The following is a 20,695-nucleotide window of genomic DNA, read 5'->3' on the forward strand; positions in this document are numbered from 1 at the left end:
TCTAATCAATTCATTTTTGTTCTACTCAAGGTCACGGATTTAGCTCATGAATAATGCTTCATGGAAAAGTAGGACATTGTTTAATTGCATATAAATAGGGTACTAAAATATATAACAAACTGTTATGAATAATAATTGACGTAGAGACACGCCAAGCAGACAACAACTAAACGATGCAGCAAAGCTAGTTTGGATCATTAGTTTTCGTATTCTTTTAATATTTAGAGAAAAAAGTAAAATCACAAAAATACTGAACTCCGAGGAAAAATCAAAACGGAAAGTCCCTAATCAAATGGCAAAATCAAAGGATAAAACACACTAAAACAAATAGAAAAGAACTGTTATATCCCTGACTTAGTACAGACATTTTCAAATGTAGAAAATGCTGGATTGAACCTGGTTTTATAGCGCAAAACCTCTCACTTTTATGACAATCGCATCAAATTCCGTCATAGAGAATTGTTTTCCAGGTGTAAAACTATCTGTTGAAGTTAGTACAATTTTGTGCTAGTATATAAAAAATACAAGTTGCAACTTAACTAAAAATGATTAATAAAATTTTGCTTCGATATTGTAACTTTCGTTTTGAAGAAGAAAAAAGTATTCCAACAGCAACCAACTGTGACCATCTTATCATAAAGTTGTTCCTTTTCTGTTTAAAATTGAAGTTTACCTCAAATAGCTCCAACGCGGCATTGAATAATATCGTCAATTTATAGACGATATAGTCATCCAAAATATACAATTGGCACTGTTATCTAACATCAATACCAGCGCGTATGGTAAGTTCTCATGAGGCATCTATCTGACTTGAAAATTAGATCAACGTTTGTTTTATTTTTGTCCCAGCTTTTTTACAATCTTTTCGCTGAAGACCCGTCAATCAGTTTAGATTAATTATCAGGCTATAGTATTCTATTTACAGTATTACGCAATAAAATGTTATGTAAATGTGACTTATATATGACATTGTTTCCAATTATAAAAAAATCTCAGGGTATAACTTAATCATTATAAAATCAGTATGAATAATAACATAAACACTCATATTATAAAAATGATTGTTTGTGTATAATATGAAAAACTACCACTGTTAATACTACCAAACATAAGCACAAACTAACAACGATGTTTGCGAACACAGAGTGTGAGAACAAAGGAGGTGTTGAATATACATCAATGGGGAAAAGTAAAAAAAAAAAAAAAAATGCAGAACTCTGAGAAATATTCAACACGAAAAGTCCCTAATTAAATAGCAAATTCAAAAGTTCAAACACATCAAACGAATGGATAACAACTGTCATATTCCATAACTGGAACAGCATGTGTGGAGGTATGGAACTTAGATCTGCATGCAAACAAATTACACAAAAGACCAAAAGACATATAGGTTGTTTCGGAATGGAATATTAAAATTTTACTAATTTCACTGTTCTTTTAATACGAACATTTCGATACTCATACTTGACGTCGTTAAATAGGATAGTTGCATTGAAGTTTTGGTTAATTGCTTTGTATGTGATCTGCCTTACATTTGTTGTTCTTTAACTCTATTAACAATTTTCACATTTCTGTAAAGACCTTCCAAACCCTTGTATGAAAACATTCAAATTGGGAATTATTTACCATTTTTTGTTCAAACAGAATTGTAAGTCAGACGACAACCAAACACCGTGAATATTTAGAAGGCATGTACAAGCATTGGTAAAAGACTGTTTGATTCTGCATCCTTCTGGTGCGTACGTAGAGTTGTCTCGCTGGCATTTTTACCACATCTTCCTATAATTATGTATGTGTTTTACTTTATTCATAAATGTATAAGGTTCTATTTGTCATTGAAACCTAATTGTTGGTGGATGTTTGCAGGTTTCACTAGTGATAGAAGAACAGATGACTTCACCCCAGTTTCTGGTAGGTATATTTTACTCAATATTTAGTCTTAGGTGTTATGTTTTGTGGATTCTTCAATAATATTGTACCGCCATAATGTTCTCTGTGTGTTTTCGATCTAAGGTGTTTAATTGATCCCTTGGTATCTTTCGAATAAAATTCAACTGAAAACGTCTGTACGCAGAATAATATAATTATGGTATTCTCGTATTCTCAAATTTATCTATATATAAGTTGTCAATATATGTATTTAAACTTTATTATGATGTTATCAACGATTGGAATTGGGTACCTTATGCCTGGAGGGCTATAAGTAGTTAAATGTGTGTGTTTTTTTTTATATATATGGGAAAAGAAATTCGTATTGAAACAGGCAAAACAAGAAATTCATCATTAACTAACATAAAATTTTGAAAGTTTTACCTCGATGTTCAAATAAATATTTCTTTTCTCTATATTGTTGTTAACTATGATGAATGTAGTCTGTCAGTTCTATGTTTGTAACTAAGTTATAACCTTAAGTCATGCAAGTCTTAATTGAAAAAAACTACAGGCAACTAAAAAATATACGGTGTCCCTAAGAAATAAATGAGGATACAACGTATACATAAGGGAATGAAAGTTATCTTTCTTCTAACAGGAAATCTGATAGTACCGTGTCAGACAGTAATGAACGTATAGATAATGAACAAGACCATCAATTCATGGATATTGAATTTATTGCCCGTTGCTGTCTTTGTTTAATTCTACTATGTATAGAATTAAAAGCTATTTTGTCTTAACAGTATGAGTAAAGTAACAGTCATGTTATGTCTACAGTCATTAAATGTCAAAACTACATTCAAAAGATGTTGTTTGTTGATGTGGTCCATAATGTTTCTCATTTCTCGGGTTTTTTTTATAGATTATACAGGTTGTTTTTCTGTTTAAATGGTTTCACACTAGTCATTTGTGTGACCCGTTATAAATAGTGTGTTGTTCGATCTGAGCCAAGGCTTCGTGTTGAATACCGTACTTTGACCTATGATGGTTTACTTTTACAAATTTTGACTTGGATGGAGAGTTGTTTCATTAGCACGCATACCACGTCTCCTTATATCTATAACCGTTTTGTTTTAAAAAAAAAATCATAATTTTAATTGCATATCATATCGTACTGGATCTCAAATTTTAATTGCATATCATATCGTACTGGATCTCAAAAGCCTGGTAATACTGAAACAGGTATATTTGATCCGGGTAACATACAAAAAATTCCCTCCTACTAGTGTTTCATTTTGAAATATTTTTTATCATTGAAAATAATCTTCAAAAGTGCTTCTACATTGATTCGTTAGTTATGAATAGGTACCCATATTACTTACTAGTATTCACACAGTTTTTTGCTATACGCATGCAGTATTTGGTGAAATAAAACGATTGCGCCTTTCTTGCATGTTCTTTCTGGGGCAATGGTTGAGTGGTTTCTATACCATTACATCGCTACTGTTGGTATGTCGTCATGAAGCGCACGTGGTACTTCAATTATGTATCAATAGGTACAAAATAAAAACTCATTGACATACATTAGAGCTTTTTTCTCGAATTATATTAAAACATTTGTAGTGGAACGTTTATTTTATAAAACCGGAAATTATAAATTCATTGCATAAAAAGATATTGAAGATACCATGAATTCTATTCAAAATCTTCAAAATATCGAAATGCGCATATTGCGCAATAAAAGTTGTACCATCAATATCATTCTTAGTATCTGTTAGTATGCTTGTTGTGTCCCCTTTTGACTTTTGATTATGAGTACCAAACTCGACAGTTACCATGACGTATTGTTCTTCTATGTAATTTGTAAATATTCCTCAATTTACATGATTTAAAATGCAGTATACAATTTGATATATTTGATTTGTATGATTCATTTTGTAATTAACCTTTAAATGATTAAACTAATAGTTTTTTTTCCTTTAATTTGTAAAAACATTATAATATCAATGTGTGTTTAAATTTATAAATTAATACGTTTCAAAAACTAATTAACTTGAAAATGAATCTGTTTCCCCCATGGTAATTGTTTTATCTCAATATACTGCGGACAGATGAGACTAATTGAATCTTGAAATGTCAAGAATACATGTTATTGAAAATATCTTTAATTAAAAAAAAAAAGTTTGTTGTTAAACTTCTGTTGCTATACATAAATCTTTAAGCACTCTTAAATATTCTCTTGTGCGTTTGTGTTTATAATTTTCTCTTGACTTCATGTAACAAATGACCAATAAAAAGTATGTATATATATGATTGTTTGTCATATGAAGCCGCTTGTTGGGGACCTTGCAATAGCCAGCCTGTTGATGAATGGATTACATATTATAAAGATTATCCTGTCGATTCATTTAAAGTTCATTAGATACCGATGATATACATGATATAACTATAATCTCTTGCTGATATACAACCTGTATGCTACATTGTGTAGATTCATATCGACTGAAAACTCCTATTTCATGATTCGATCATCGAGGGATTAATTTCAAATATTAATGTTTCAGTAGTAACCGATTATGTAATGATAAGCGCAAATGATATTGTAAAAGGCAGTTTTCGATAGTTTAGTTGATATTGGATTTTTTACTATTTTGTTGAATACTTTCTGTCATATTTCGCCTCCCTTTTTTCTCTTTGGAAAACATATTGAATTTTTAAAAGGATTGACTGATTATGTATAAAAATAGTAGTTTGTATTTCTTGATTCCATCAAAAATAAACCTAAGATCAAGTCTAGAACAAAGTTTTAACCTTTTTGTATTGTGCTGAATCTGTTGAAAAAAGTTTTCATTTACACAACACTCCTCATCATTATGTACAGAATATCACAGGTGTTGATTACAAAATTTTTGACGTCAAAATGTAGAAATATCGTTTAGATTGTTCAAATGATAATAAATAGGTCAAGTGCAGAAAAAAATAAGTTAAAATGAAGCCGAATTCGATTGCCATTTGTTTTGATAAGTCATTTACTGTATAGGAATGACGCTTTGAGTACATTAACGTACCAGTTTTAAATGTACTATATGCTTTTACACCCCAATGAAGTTGCAACAAGAAGCATTCAATTCTTTAATACAAACAGTCTGTTTAAGGTGATTACAAGCATTTTATTTGCCGAGGTCGATAATAAAAAAAGAGTGCACTACCAAAATATTAATAAACGCGGACATGCTATGGTGTCGTCAAATGTATGCAAAAGAAACATTATTCTGCTAACTTTGCCTTTTTAACACTACCGAGAAAGCAACGATAAAGTGAATGTTTAATTTTCAAAATCATACGTACTTAAAAGATATATTGGTCCATTAGCAATAAATTTAGGTCAAGGTTATTTTGATATATTACCGTTCAGATCCATTTTGAATTAGATAATAACTTTTGGCTGTATTTATAGCGATGTGGTTTGATGGTCAAATCGAAGGATGTTCTTCATTTTCAAATAGGACGATGGTGTGTGTAATTACAGAAACCCATACAATATAGAAAGCAGATATAGTTCACGTGATATTAAAATTTATAGTAATAAAAAAGATCTAACCAACAATGTCATCTGTTACTTAACAAAAGAAGGAATAGCATATGACAAACAAACACCATAAACAACAACTTGTTTTCTTGTCTAAGGACAGGCACCAAAAAATGTTGAAGGGTTCAACACATTGTGGCCTTAACTTATGTAGAATACTAATATAACAGTACACCGTTAAAAATATATTATAGAATGCCTTGGCTCAATTAATCTGTACGAAGTACAAAGCAGTTATAAAATTATATATGTTACAAAAGAAACACCGATAAAATTTAAACAAAGCCCGAATTAGCTAGTAAACAGACCAAGTTTTTCTAAACTTAAAGACCAAGCAATACTCCTTCTAATAATAAGGTAAATACATAATAAGCATGTCTTGAAAAACATCCAAAATATACGAATCGACAAAATGTAAGAAGATTAGTTGACTACACTACAAATAAATTCCTATGTAAGACTGAAACTTGTTTTTTGTCTCATTCCTAGTAAAAGAGGGACGAAAGATACCAAAGGGACAGTCAAACTCATAAATCAAAAACAACTGACAACGCCATGGCTAAAAACGAAAAAGACAAACAAACAACAGCACACACGACACAACATAGAAAACCAAAGAATAAACAACGCGAACCCCACCAAAAAACTAGGGGTGATCTCAGTAAAATTAAATTCGCCCTGTAAATTCAATGTTAAAGTGTCTAATCATAAGAATGAACTATAATGTAAAAGAATTCCAATAATACCACTTATCGGATAAAAATCATAGGAAATTGCTTTTTTTACACAGTTGATGGATATACATTGAGTAGATGTCTGAGAAAATTTATGGATGATTTTCCGCTCTTAATACAAGAATATGGTTAACATGCAGGTCTCTTATTTTTCTTTACAATATATTTATTGAATAATACTTTGTTATCACATTAAAAACAAATTTGTGGCTTAGAAATGTGCGCTTGGCAGGGAACGTAGCGTTAGTATGGTACTTCGGCATGAAACACGTAAAATCAGCAAGGGTGTTTGATACACACACACAGCTATGCTGTTTTATGTTATAGTATATATTTTCGTATACAATTTCTACTTTCTTTATTTTTATGGCAGTAATGTTTTGAAATATTTTTATAAAAATATATTAGCCATGCATATAAAACAGTAAAGGCTTTCTTTTCAGCTAATGAAAGTTAACTCCAAATTCTGTGGTAATTTATGTATCTCTTCCAAATGAAATAATTGAGGTTGCTAAAAATCCTGATGTCCATTTCTCTTAATACTGGATAAATGAATTTATGATACTTTTGTACTCATTAAAAAATGTATCCAAGCTTCTTTCCCTTTTTGAAGTCTTTGATTGTATATAAGCTCCATATGTACTCTTTTTGATTTTGATACAATCTTAAATGTTTCGAAAAGGTTTTGAGCATTTTACGTTTTGAGATTGAGCATCATTTGAAGTTGCCCAGCATTTAGATAATAACAAATTCGATTACTGACATGTTCCTCATGTTCACTTACTTGTGAAAATGCCAACTTAGCTCTAATGTGTTATTCTTTAGACAAACCTCCCATCCTAATTTTAGAAATAAATGGCATAGATACAAACAAGGAAATGAAAATAATTATCATGATTATAAATCAAATAAATACTTAATAAACGTGTTGCTTCCGACATGTTTCTCTTAATTTACTTTTATCAGGAATACTCAAAGCTATGCATTTGAAATGTAGGATGTATAATGAATTATACAAAAACTCATCAGCGATTCCAGTCATATAATTCGCCGTTTCAGAATCTAATGCATCCTGGGTAATATTTTCAAACGCGTACACCAAAATGTTGTGATTGGTTCAATACGTTCTAAACAATGGAAATCCATCCAATTATTATTACTATTATTATTATTATACAATATTTATATAGCGCATTATATAATTTGAAAAATTACCCTAAGCGCTTAACATGAATAAACAAAAAATAAGATACATAAGGTAAAAGCAAAATATACAATCACATAAATACAATTTCTGAGCAGTGGCGTGTAAAATGAAAACATTGATTGTCGGTTAAATAGAATAATATAAAAGAATGTACAACCCACACAAAAAATATCAAAAATTTAAAATTAATCAAATTGAAAGAAAAGTAAAAAAGTTTCAAAAAATAAAAATGAGTTAAGAAAAATTTTAAATTTCCTCTGTATAAATTTAAAATAATGATTATCATTAAACCACAGTGACTTAAGTATTAAAAATTATTAAGTAAAAGTTCACAATACAATCAACTGGTAAAACAAATTGTTCATAAATTTCAAAATTTACAAAAAATCAATGAAAGCACTTCGGAAAAAATATGATCCTTTTTAAAAACGTCAAGAGATTGTTCATTTCGTAAGGATGAAGGTAAGCTGTTCCAAAGAGTTGGTGCGGCAATATCGAACCGTCGTTCACCATAGCGTTTTGTCCTAACATCGTTTGGTAGTCGTAACAGCATGCTTTTCTCCGATCGCAAGGCTCTACCAGGTTTGTAATGTTCAACTAATTCCTGTAGGTATGATGGTGCCTTGCCATGAATTGCTTTAAAAATGTACAGCAGGAGTTTGTACTGACAACGAAAATGAACCGGTAACCAGTGCAATGAAATGAGAACAGGTGTTATTGAATCGTATTTTCTCTTGCGCGTTATTAGCCGTGCTGCTGTATTTTGCACACGCTGTAGTTTTGTTATTACACAGCTATTTGTTCCGTATAACAGCGCATTACCATAATCTAGTCGTGATGTAACGAGTGAGCACACTAGAGTCTTACATGCCTCATCTGTAATCAGGGATCTAATGCGACCAATATTTCGTATCTGATGAAAACATGCTTTTGTCGTTGCACTAGCTTGTTGTTCCATGCTGAGTGTTTTGTCAAAATAAAATCCAAGATTTTTCACACAAGAAGCATCAGTCAATATAGTTCCATCGAATGTTAGTAAATGACGTAATTGTGAACACCAGAAGCGAAATTTTTATGCAAAAGACTTGTCAGTGGTGCTATAAGAAACACATGTTGAAAAGTTAAACAAAGTACGAGGAGTAAACTTTCAGTTCTATATTAAATGGTTATTTAGATCAGTATATGTATTGTTGGGGTTAAACGATATATAAATGATTAAATATCTCTTTCCAATATGTTCATTTTGTTTTGTAGTTTTTAATAGCGTCGTTAGATGCAAGTTATATAAATTTTCTTTAAACATATTATAAACGTATAGATTTTCAATTTATTAATTAATATGTGCTTTAAGGTTTGCCTCACTCGACAATTTATGTACCTGATATCACCCTTGTCTGTTGTAGTTCGTGTTGCTTATTCTTTTGTTTTATATGTTGTGACATGTGTACTATTGTTTGTCTGTTTGTCTTTTTAATGTTTAGCCCTGGCGTTGTCAGTTTATTTTCGATTTATGAGTTTGACTTTCCCTCTTGTATCTTTCGTCCATATTTAATGACTTATCTTATTCTTACATTTTTTCACATGCTGTTTTGAATTTGTAATATTCAAATATACAAACAGAAACGCATGAATTTTATATGATAGACAATAGACCAAGAAGAATATTTCCAAATATACTTTAAGGCGAAGTGTACGTAATTAAACTACACAATGGATTTTTTTGAAATTTTACATTTAGATTCTACTTGTAAAAAATAAATCGGAAAATAAAATAAAAAAAGGGGATAACCGTTTTCGTTTTTGTTATACGAGCTGTTGAAGTTAACAGTATCATACACCAAAATTACAAAGGATATATAGGGAAAATCGTGAAATTCGGCAAGAATTGTTACATTTCCAAGATTTTCTATTATATTAGACAATCGATTTTTTTTAAAATTTATGAGACGATTCTAAAATGTCCGAGGAATCGATTGGTACAAAGAAAGTCCTTAGCAACCGTGCTACTTTTCAAGCTATACCCTGTTAAAGTTGAATTTTGCGTGTAAAAAAACAAAAAACAACGACAACGTTATTGACGTCGCTGCACCAGTTACGACGCTTCATATAGTTCTATACTTGTATGAAATATATACAATTTTGTTGGAGTTCATGTTGCTCGGTCTTTAGTTCTTTATGTTACGTTTTGTGTATTATTGTATTGTATTTGTCTATTATATTCGGGTGCATGCGGAGATCGCCAAGCTAGAAAACGGTTGACATTTTCTTCATTATGAACTAGAACTATTTTCGACCTTGGTGCCTTATTTTTTGTTAAAATCTAAACACTGCGACGTGTTTTCAAAATCTTTGTTCCCATAAAACTTCATTTCATCAAGGTCTCTTCTCAGAATATCAGCCATCTGTCTGGCACAGGATAACAAATCAATATTTAAGTAAATTTAAGTTGTGTGGTAATTCTTAGTACATTTGGGTAAATTAATCTTATCTTTGTGCCGCATAAGCATCTCTATAATTCAACACATCCCTGAGCCACGACATTATATATTTTATGCATTGCATGATCTTCTTTTTATCACAACCCAGACCGGCTAGTAACCGTTGTATAACTTTACACGTCTGAAGACGAATATTTACGTGAAACATTTTTCTATGATTTTTATTTCTGGAAATCAATCTGAAATCTACAACAGTCCTTTTCCGAAAGTCGGCCTGGACCTTTACTTTTATATGCATTCGGGATTTACACAAATTGTAACCCGAATAATTCAATCGTATTATTCAGCTGATGTACGAATGCTGCATTTCTCATGTAGGAGAAAATCGGACAAGGAAAGGGCTTGAATTATTCGAGTTACTCAAATTGAAACTCGGGAATATATTTCTAACTGTTCGGAATTCGCGGAAACAAATGATTGTTTTTCGCATTACGGTATTGAATCAATATGAGTCAGAGATACCAATTATTTCTTTTAACAAATTCGAATACCAGTCAGTTTATAGGACCTGAGTTTGAAACAGGGGCGGCAATCCATTCATTTTATCTAATCAATTGGAAGGGGGTCAACATTGATAGTCAAAAAGCCTTGAAATATTCGATAAAAACGTTGAATGTAAATTATATGAACTCTTGGTATCGTCTGATATCTTATATAAATATAAATCATGTCCTTAAATTTTCAATTGCACAAAATACGAACATTGATTTTCAACGTCTTTTTAATTAAACAATTTTAAAAATTCACACGTCTTTCATTAATTATTTGTAACCTATTTTAAAACTTTACGTTGAGTAAGTGTGTTTTTCGTTCAAGACTACGGCTTTTTAAATCGATATTGTTGGGTCAATTCAGGTTTATTTTAATTAATTTGATATCAATAGAAGAAAAAATGTTACATGTTTATTTGTTTATTTGTTTATAATTTTGTTGTGAGGCGTTTTTTCTTTCTGATGATATCATAAACACGAAATGCCTTCTCCTACGCGTCTAAAACCCAAAAAAGAAAACAGTGTTTTTAAGTCAGACTGCACACAGAACAACGTACAGAATGCTGTGATTTCTAGTTGGAGTTATTTAGATAATTTGTATGAGGTTTAAGACAGCACAGGCGTGCTTGTTGGATTCATTATAGACCGCAGAAAGTAGTTTCTTTTTCGTGTGTCCTTTCTTGGAGTAAGGGAGATAACTTGCGTAACTAACGACGAACGTTTTTAATCCCGTATTCCGCTAGAGGCGTGCAATTACGTACACTTCGCCTTAAGAGAAGAAACGAACTATTTAGAAGAATCATTTCAAGCTGGACTAGCTGTAATGTTTATAAAATTCTGGATAAAATTCCACTTACAATCTAAACGTCTACAAATGATTTTAAAGTATTTCAATCTTAAAGTAGCCTATCATGTATATCCATGCTTTGTTAAATATAATACATCAATAATACTGCTTATATGATTAAACTCGTAGCCACATGAGATTGATTCTGCTGACACGATTTCTGGATATAAATTTAGTAGATTCCTTACAGATTTATTGATGATAGCATGCTCTCACTTAGCGTAAATCTCAAAATTAAGGTCACTCGCCTTCTTTTAACATTTTTTTTTGTTTTAAGTTCATCTAATCAAAAATCAATTTGTTACTTAGAAATGTGCGAGTAGCATCTCGTTTATCTATTTCAAACTATATATTTAGGTGGACCGATAACAATGTAGATCAGCAATATAATGTCATACATTTTGCTTCATGCAATTCATTTAATATTGTTGTCAACCAATATCAAAGTATTTGAGCAGCATATTACAGCTAGAACTTTTTTTCTAATGCAGAGCATGTCGACTAGTATGATTAAGACCTTGCTTGTGGTTGCATTGGGATCTTTTTTTCTGATTTTGAATTTTCCTGAAGTACCTTTGTATTTTGTATCATATATATGTCCAATCAAATGCTCCCTAAAACCACATTGTGCAATAAGTCTCAAGCCAGGTCAGATACATTCTATACTTTGTACCGCTACTGTTTAACACTGTGACAGTAGAAAGAATCAGAATATCACCACTGAGCTGCGAACTCGAGACACGAACAGATGAACGAAAAAGAAAGGACAAACAAATCCTGAGTAATGCTTGCCAAGTGATATTTATGGACGCTCTTCCTCGTAGCCACAAGCAAGTTGCTTTTGAGATGAAATAATTGATATTATCTTGAAAGCCAGATGCACAAATATTAGTTGCGGGATGTCAAATCCTGCGTAGTTGGATCTTACTACTAAAAAATCCAAAGTTGAAAACTGAAATAAAAACGTAATACATGCATAGTCAGGTTTTGTATTGTACCATAAACAATTATTGACAGTTTACGCTAAACAAACCTCAAACAAAACGTAGAATATAAAACTCGTTCTCTCTTACGTTAACATTTAAGAATCATGCAAACATGTTTTACATTGCCCCATTCAGTGTTGATTGGATTGATGAATCTTGATCTAGATTAGTTACCTAAATCGCTGACAAACACACGAAAGTCATCTACAAATTACTTGATGTCTCCTCCTTCTGAGTGGTAATACTGGATTATTTTTTTCCCAACACAGAGAAGTATTTTTATTTATAAATTAGAATATTAGTTTCCATGTTTGAATGGTTATGCACTAGGTTTTTTGGGACCCTTTATAGTTTTCTAATCGGTGTTAATCAATGCCCATGTTGAAGGCTGTATTTTGTCCTTCTATTGGTTAACATTTATGAAAAATAAAAAATATTTTATAGATTACTATTTCTTCGTAGAATCTTGTTTACATGTTTAAATATCTGATTTCGTAATATTCACAAGTGTTACGTGTTTAAATAAGTTTGCGAGGGCGTCATCAGAACATTACTTTTACATGTCAGTGAGATACAAACTTCTTAAGAAATGTATAGATTTTCAATTTATCAAAGCATGGTGTTGAATGCTAGTTATCAATAATAACATTGACGGATTGATGATGAAAGCATAGCATAAAATTACACAAATGAAAGTGCATAGAAATATCAACTGTTATTCTAATGTTCGAAACGGAAACTGTGACATTTATATTTAATGTGTTAAATTATTCTGTTTTAATTTCCGGAAATTGAACGAAACTGTAGTTCCAGATTTCACTACATATACAAATAGAAAATGAAATAATATCATTTCAACCTTTTAGTCGTGTACAGTTGACCTTTTAAATGATGGGGCTTTAAGTGTTCAATGAAAAGATTAAAGATGAAAGAAACAAATTGCATGTTCCGGTTTGTAGAATGCAGCGACTTTGTATTAAACCATAGCGTTTATTTCTAAATGTTTAAGTGTTAAAATACAAAGATTTCACCTCTCTCTTTTTATATATTTATATTTCTGATACAGATGTGACAATAAAACAAACATTTAATTTATTGATCTTTTACTTGTATGTTGTGCATCGCCATTCGAAATAATGGCTGTTACTTAGTCCACATTAAAATCCGAAACTAAATCAATAACTCACATATTTAATTGATATCTCAAACCATAAAATTTCAAATGTACAATCACATGCTTTACACTACATTGCGATGAAAATTAACTTAAACACCAATGCATTTTTTGTGAAGATGGCATTATATCTAATTCTCTATTTCGGAATATAATGCATTCTGAGTAATATTTTCAAAAGCGTACAGCAAAACGTTTTAATTGGTTTAAAACGTTCTTAACAATGGAAATCCAACCAATGAAGTAACAACTTGTCCTTTAGATTCTGAAGAGGCGAATTGTGTCTGAATTCACTTGCATATAATATGTATGTAAATTGGTCGTTGACAAGTAATTATTATCATAAATAAAGTCAACAGTAGTATACAAGTGTTCAAAAGTCATAAACCGGTGTTGAGAAAAAAACGGGTAAAAATTGTATTTCAATTTAATTCAGTAAGCAATTAGGAAAACTGTAGAAAGGTGTTTAGAAATTAGAGCACTGCAGACATCTGCTACGAGTTGATAAAAAGGTATTGTGTGTCGATACTTTCCGTGCAGGATCTTATTTGGAACTTAGAATTATAAAAAAAAAGACAATTTAATTATTTGATTAACTTCGTAGTTTTAATTTCTATTCATATTTGAATAAAACAATCTGTTATCGTATTTTCAAAACTTAAACGAATGTACATGCATTTTAATTGAAAAGGACAGGTATCGAAAAAAACCTACCATGTTTAAACAATAGTGAGTATTGTTCAAAATGCAAGGTATAATTGGGAAGATTTTTTTCCAAGAGAAATATTATGCATTAATTTGAACCGGTTTTTTTTTTAATATCTATGAAAACAAATCTAAGTTTGATACCTTTGTTAGCAAATGTGTGATCAACATACAGGAATATATATATATATAAAAAAAATAATGAACAGCTGAAATTTTTTATGAAATAAAACAATTATGTCTACTTCATTGCGTATTCAATTTATGATATCAGTCAATGATCGGTACCTTTGATAACTATAACAGGGCTTTAAATTTATCATTTTTGAACACTTCAAAAGAAGATGACGCTGATAAAACAAAAAGTAGTTCAACAAAAGTTCAAAAACACATTGCATTAAATTTTGAGCTTTAATAAACTCGTGAAGACAAAGCTATAAAATAAATACGTGAAGACAGGTGATCGTCTTGATATCGGTTTTTTATTCTTAAGAAATAATCATCAAATGAAAGATTTTTGTTTATTAAACTTGAATTGAAAATAAATATTCAGGATGGTGTTCCCGACAGCTTCTGTGAAGTCATGTCATGAATTGCGACCTGCGAGCTTATGAATGGTTGCCCTAAAATTGCCTAAAAAACCTATTATAACAACCTAAAATGATTTCTTAACAAAACAATGTCAACATCTGTAACAAAATGATATTAAAAAAAAACTGATAAAGTTAGTACCTAATTAAAAACTTTTAAAATAAAGTACATCAACATGATCAAGATGAACAGTATTAACTTTCTCTTGTGATGAATAATTAAAAAGTGGTATAAAATTAAAGAAAACAAACAATGTCTTGATCTAGAAAACCAAAGCAAATTGTTACTGGAGAAAAAAGATTGACATCACCCACGCACATGATATCAAATCCATTATTTTCATAATCATGCTTTTTGTATTGAACAAAATCAGCATTGATATCAAATGTAGTAAAACATATTTTTTAAGAAATACATTTAAGATTTATGTGTTTCACAGAAGGTTAATTTAGCACTGTTATATGACACATAATTGCAACTTTTACCAATGTTTCAGGTACAGTAACTCATTTTTTCTCAATTCAGTCTTCCGAAATAAATCAATTCTCTGCCCTTTTTCGGAAATATCTTTTGTGATTTAATTTTTTTTGTATATTTATTGTTCAGCTATACGTTTGCTTAAGTAGCCCATAGAAATTTAGATTCCACAACTAAATCAAGTGTGATATAATATTTTATCATATGTTTAGTAGTAAATACAGTAGTTTTGCATATGTGATAAATAGCCTGCTGTTTAATCCATATCGTGCAACTTTGATGCGCACCCTTTATCGCATACCCTTTATCACACCCCTACCCATTTATCGCATTACATAACAGTCAGTTTTGGTTTATTTTTTGGTAGTTCTTTGTGACCCCAAATAGAAAATATATAAATAATAAGAAAGACAATAATACTGCATGTTTTGGCCTAAATAACATGCATAGCGAAAGGGAAATTGATTGTAACGTATATTTTGTTTACCCGTTTTCCGCATTTATACACATATTATGTTGTCTCGCACAATCATATGGTACGTGTAGTCGCTGATATCCCTACCGAACTATCGATGAAAGTATAAAATGCAATGTATGACCAAAACTTTCATTGTAGCCGCTGGTTTGTCCATATACAAATTGGAGTATGCTGTAGGTTTGCTAGTGAGACAACTACCAACTCACGTTGATGCGAGCAAACACCTTAACGTCTTATTCCTGGTACTGGAAGTATTTTATCGGTTTTTTTTTGCTTTCTAATTTTCTAATGTTCAGATTTATACAGATTCTTACAAGGAACATGTGTACCGAACCTTATTGCAAAAATAAAAGACAAGGTTAATTATTACGTGGAAGATACTAGAACGGCAGTCTCGAGTGAAATGATAATTCCAAATTCTTACATTAATACATCTATTAAAAATCAAACATCTAAACGTCTTATTCCTGGTACTGGAAGTATTTTATCGTTTTTTTGTTTTTTTTGCTTCCTAATTTTCTAATGTTCAGATTTATACAGATTCTTACAAGGAACAATAATACATCCATTAAAAATCAGAAGCTACCTCAGATATAGGTGTAAATTGGGTACTGTGGATTCATTATTATATTCTGGATTCCAAATTTTGTTGGTTTCATTGGAATACGTAAATAATTTATAATCGAAATAAGATGAGTGTCAACAAGCCAACTCTCAATCCAAGTCACAATAAATGAAATGTTAACCCTTATAGGTCAAATTAAACACTATTAATGAACAAAGTATGCAGAACTTCCGGTAATCAAATGTCCCCGAAAAAGGTAAGTTTGTCCAATCTATGAAAATTTGTACCCATTTAATGAATTGGTCCCATTACTGTCTGTTATGAGAACACGTTTTTAAAATATGCAAAGTTCCAATGTTTTCCTGACTGAAACCTATAATTGATGTGTAATGTTCTTTTCTGCCCTGGGGACTTATTTGTTGACCATCTGGTTTATATTTGCCCCATTGTTCTTCTAGCTTTTTTTCTATATGTGGTATACAATTGATAATCAAGGTCATATAGAGTATATAATTTGTTTTTGTTCCCATAATGTTGTCGGAAAAATTATTTGATGACATTTCTATTCAATTCTCTCACGAAAATAATCGCTTCATAGTGTTATAATCGTTCTTTGTTTATATGTCCAGCGACAAATCATCGATTCTAAGGATAATTATTCTTCATTGTGTACGTACCTGTCACTCAGACACTGTGTTCGCTCACAATTGTTAGCATTGAAGGGAACGTGTTGCAGTTAATATCCTGCTGTTAATGTTATATGGAATGCGATCAGAATTAGGAAAAAGCAATGAAATGAATTATGTTCACAATAAGTGAATTAAGCAAAGTAAATATTCTTCTATTATAAAAGTCTTCACAGATTCGGTTCGTGCGAATGCTTAAACACCAAAATATAATATATCTCTTATTAATAGAAAAAAACTCAGATCCAAATAAACAAGCGAAAAGTCTGCTACACACACGCACATCATCCCCTCAGCATAAGTAGAATATTTAAATTATCTTCACATGCATTGAATCGTTGCATGCTTCTGTTTTGCAGTTTAATGAAGAGTATGTTAACTGGAATAACATGCCGTAAATTAAATCTACATTGAAATTTACACTGAGTTCTATATTTTCTTTACTTTCTGAACCAGGTTCAATTCACCATTTTCTACATTTGAAATTGCCTGTAGCAAGTCAGGAATATGTCAGTTGTTGTCCATTCGTTTGATGTGTTTTGTCAATTGATTTTGCCATGTGATTTGGGACTTCCCGATTTAATTTTCCTTGGAGTTCAGTATTTTTGTGATTTGATTTTTTTCTCCATTATTTATAAGAAATACATTATTACTTAGAATATAATAGCAGAAAGGTACGGTTAATTTTTTTTCAATGTAAATATTAAATGAGATCGATTCGAAAACATTATTCTAGAAATATTAAAATGTTATCCTATAATTGAAATAAAGAAACTATCATTTTGCTAAACTAACTGTGAAATTATAACCGCTAAAAATAATTAACCCTCTTTCAAGAAGAAGATCCCTCAATTTGTATATCAATAGCAATTTCGTCCAAATAGTTCTGTAATTACATAAATAATATCTACAATATCATGTATGTTTGTATCATGCAAGTACAAAGTAAAATCACAAAAATACTGAAGTCCCTAATCACATGGCAAAATCAAATGACAAAACACATCAAACGAATGGACAACAACTTTCATATTCCTGACTTGGTAAAGGCATTTTCAAATGTAGAAAATGGTGGATTTAACCCGGTTTTATACCACTAACCTCTCACTTTTACGACAGTCTCATCAAATGCCGATATATTTACAATGATTTGTGAATAAAATTAATAGCAATACTTATGTTCTGGCAAAATTAGATAATTTCATGTAATGAATATGTTTAGAACTAATATTGATGTAAATGACCGTTTATATTTTGTTTTTCTGATACTCAGTACACTCTCATAATTAATAATTTTTCTGGGATAATAATACGATCAAATATTTATACTGTTATCGGTTTTGCAGAAGCAACAAAACAAATTGTTATATCTTTTATGCATATTGTTTATTTTAGTTGGTACTAAAGGTACATCGGATTAATATTAAAGGGGTAATACGTAATTGAACTATAAATGACCTTAACTTGAGATTTTATAGTTCGATTTTCGTAAAAGATTTTTCAAGAAACCACTTCACATCAATGAGTTTGTCAATCTGCTCGTAAACATAATTTTGATTAAATCTACACATTTATATTTCCTACTTTTTTTAGTGTGTTTTTGGATGTGTTGTTTTTTCATCTCCTTTTTAAAGGTTTCATACAATATGATATGTTCAATTTTATTGCGAAATAAAATGTCTTTCATTGATCGTTTAAGGAGGTAAACATAGGTTAAGGGAAATAACTCTTAAAATCATCAGTACGTTTGTTTCAACCATTTTCATAAATATATTCTAAGCTTCTAGGTTACATAGATTATTTCCAATCTGTTTCAGGTAAATGCTTGAAATTCATTGACGAAACTTGACTTTTACAAACGAATAACTGATTTAAAGAGTTATCTCCCTGAACCAAGGTATACCCCTTAAAGTATTAATACATTTTTTTTTGCTATATGTGGTATACAATTGATAATCGAGGTCATATAGAGTATATAATTTGTTTTTGTTCCCATAATGTAGTCTGAAAAACTATTTGATGACATTTTTATTAAATTCTCTCACGAAAATAATCGCTTCAAAGTGTTATAATCGTTCTTTGTTTATATGTCCAGCGACAATCATCAATCCTAAAGATAATTATTCTTCATTGTGTACGTAACTGTCACTCATACATTGTGCTCGCTCACACTTACAATTGTTAGCATTGAAAGTAACGTGTTGCAATTTATGTCCTGCTGTTAATGTTTTTTGGAATTCGATCGGAATTGAAAAATGCGAAGAAATGAATTATCTTCACAACAAGTGAATTAAGCAAAGTAAATATTCTTCTATTATAAAAGTCTTCACAGATTAGGTTTGAGCTCATGCTTTGTAGAAAAACACCCAAAAATAACGTGTCTCTTATTTCAGACAAATATCAGATCCAAATAAACAACCGAAAAGTCTGCAGCATACACGCAGCATAAGTAGAATATTTAAATTATCTTCACATGCATTGAATCGTTGCATGCTTCTGTTTTGCAGTTGAATGAAGAGTATTTTAACTGGAATAACATGCCGTAAATGAAATCTACATTGAAATTTACACTGAACACAATGGTACAACTATATTTTCTGTGTTCCATTATTTATAAGAAAAAATCTGCCAAAACTTAGAGTATAAAATCAGAGAGGTACGGTTAATTTTGTTTTTTTTCAATGTAAATATTAAATAAGATCGATTCGAAAACATTATTCTAGAAATATTAAAATGTTATTCTATAATTGAAATAAAGATACTACCATTTTGCTAAACTACATTTGTAACTGTGAAATTATAACCGCTAAAAATCATTAACCCTCTTTCAAGAAGGAGATCCTTTAATTTGTTTATCAATAGCAATTTCGTCCAAATAGTTCTGTAATTACATAAATAATAACCACAATATCATGTTTGTTTTTTAAAAAGTACAAAGTAAAATCACAAACATACTGAAGTCTCTAATCACATGGCAAAATCAAATGACAAAACACATCAAACGAATGGACATCTGTCACATTCCTGTCTTGGTACAGGCATTTTCAAATGTAGAAAATGGTGGATTTAACCCGGTTTTATACCACTAAACCTCTCACTTTTACGACAGTCTCATCAAATGCCGATATATTTACAATGATGTGTGAACAAAACAGACATAATGAATAAAATTAATAGCAATAATAATTTTCTGGCAAAATTAAATAATTTCATGTAATGAATATGTTTAGAACTAATATTGATGTAAATGACCGTTCATATTTTGTTTTTCTGATACCCAGTACACTCTCATAATTAATAATTATTCTGGGATAATTGCACGATCAAATATTTACACTGCTATCGGTTTTGCAGAAGCAACAAAATAATTTGTTATATCTTTTATGCACATTGTTTTTTTTAGTTGGTACTAAAGGTACATCGGATTAATATTGAAGGGGTAATACGTCATTGAACCATAGATGACCTTAACTTGAGATTTTATAGTTCGATTTTCGTAAAAGATTTTTCAAGAAACCACTTCACATCAATGAGTTTCTCAATCTGTCCGTAAACATAATTTTGATTTATTCTAAAAATTTATATTTCCTACTTTTTGTAGTGAGTTTTTGGATGTGTTGTTTTTTATCTCCTTTTTAAAGGTTTCATATAATATGATATGTTCAATTTGATTGAGAAATAAAATGACTTTCATTGAACGTTTAAGGTGGTACCTAACACTACAGGGAGATAACTCTGTAAAGTCGGCTTAACGTTTCAATTACGTTGTGTTGTAAAAGGAATATTAAGCTTCTT

General features: G+C 30.5%; 1 protein-coding gene across 4 annotated transcripts in view; it reads left to right on the forward strand.

Annotated features, from left to right (window-relative positions):
- LOC139497907 (potassium voltage-gated channel subfamily KQT member 1-like) overlaps window positions 1-20,695 on the forward strand; it is a 144,261-nt gene that overhangs the window by 24,781 nt on the left and 98,785 nt on the right. For all 4 annotated transcript variants that reach the window (XM_071286146.1, XM_071286149.1, XM_071286151.1 and 1 more), the window contains exon 2: window positions 1,867-1,911. The gene's annotated coding sequence lies outside the window, so the exon portion shown is untranslated. The remainder of the gene's footprint in view (window positions 1-1,866; window positions 1,912-20,695) is intronic.

This window comes from Mytilus edulis, chromosome 12 (assembly GCF_963676685.1).
Source record: "Mytilus edulis chromosome 12, xbMytEdul2.2, whole genome shotgun sequence".
Classification (NCBI taxonomy): domain Eukaryota; kingdom Metazoa; phylum Mollusca; class Bivalvia; order Mytilida; family Mytilidae; genus Mytilus; species Mytilus edulis.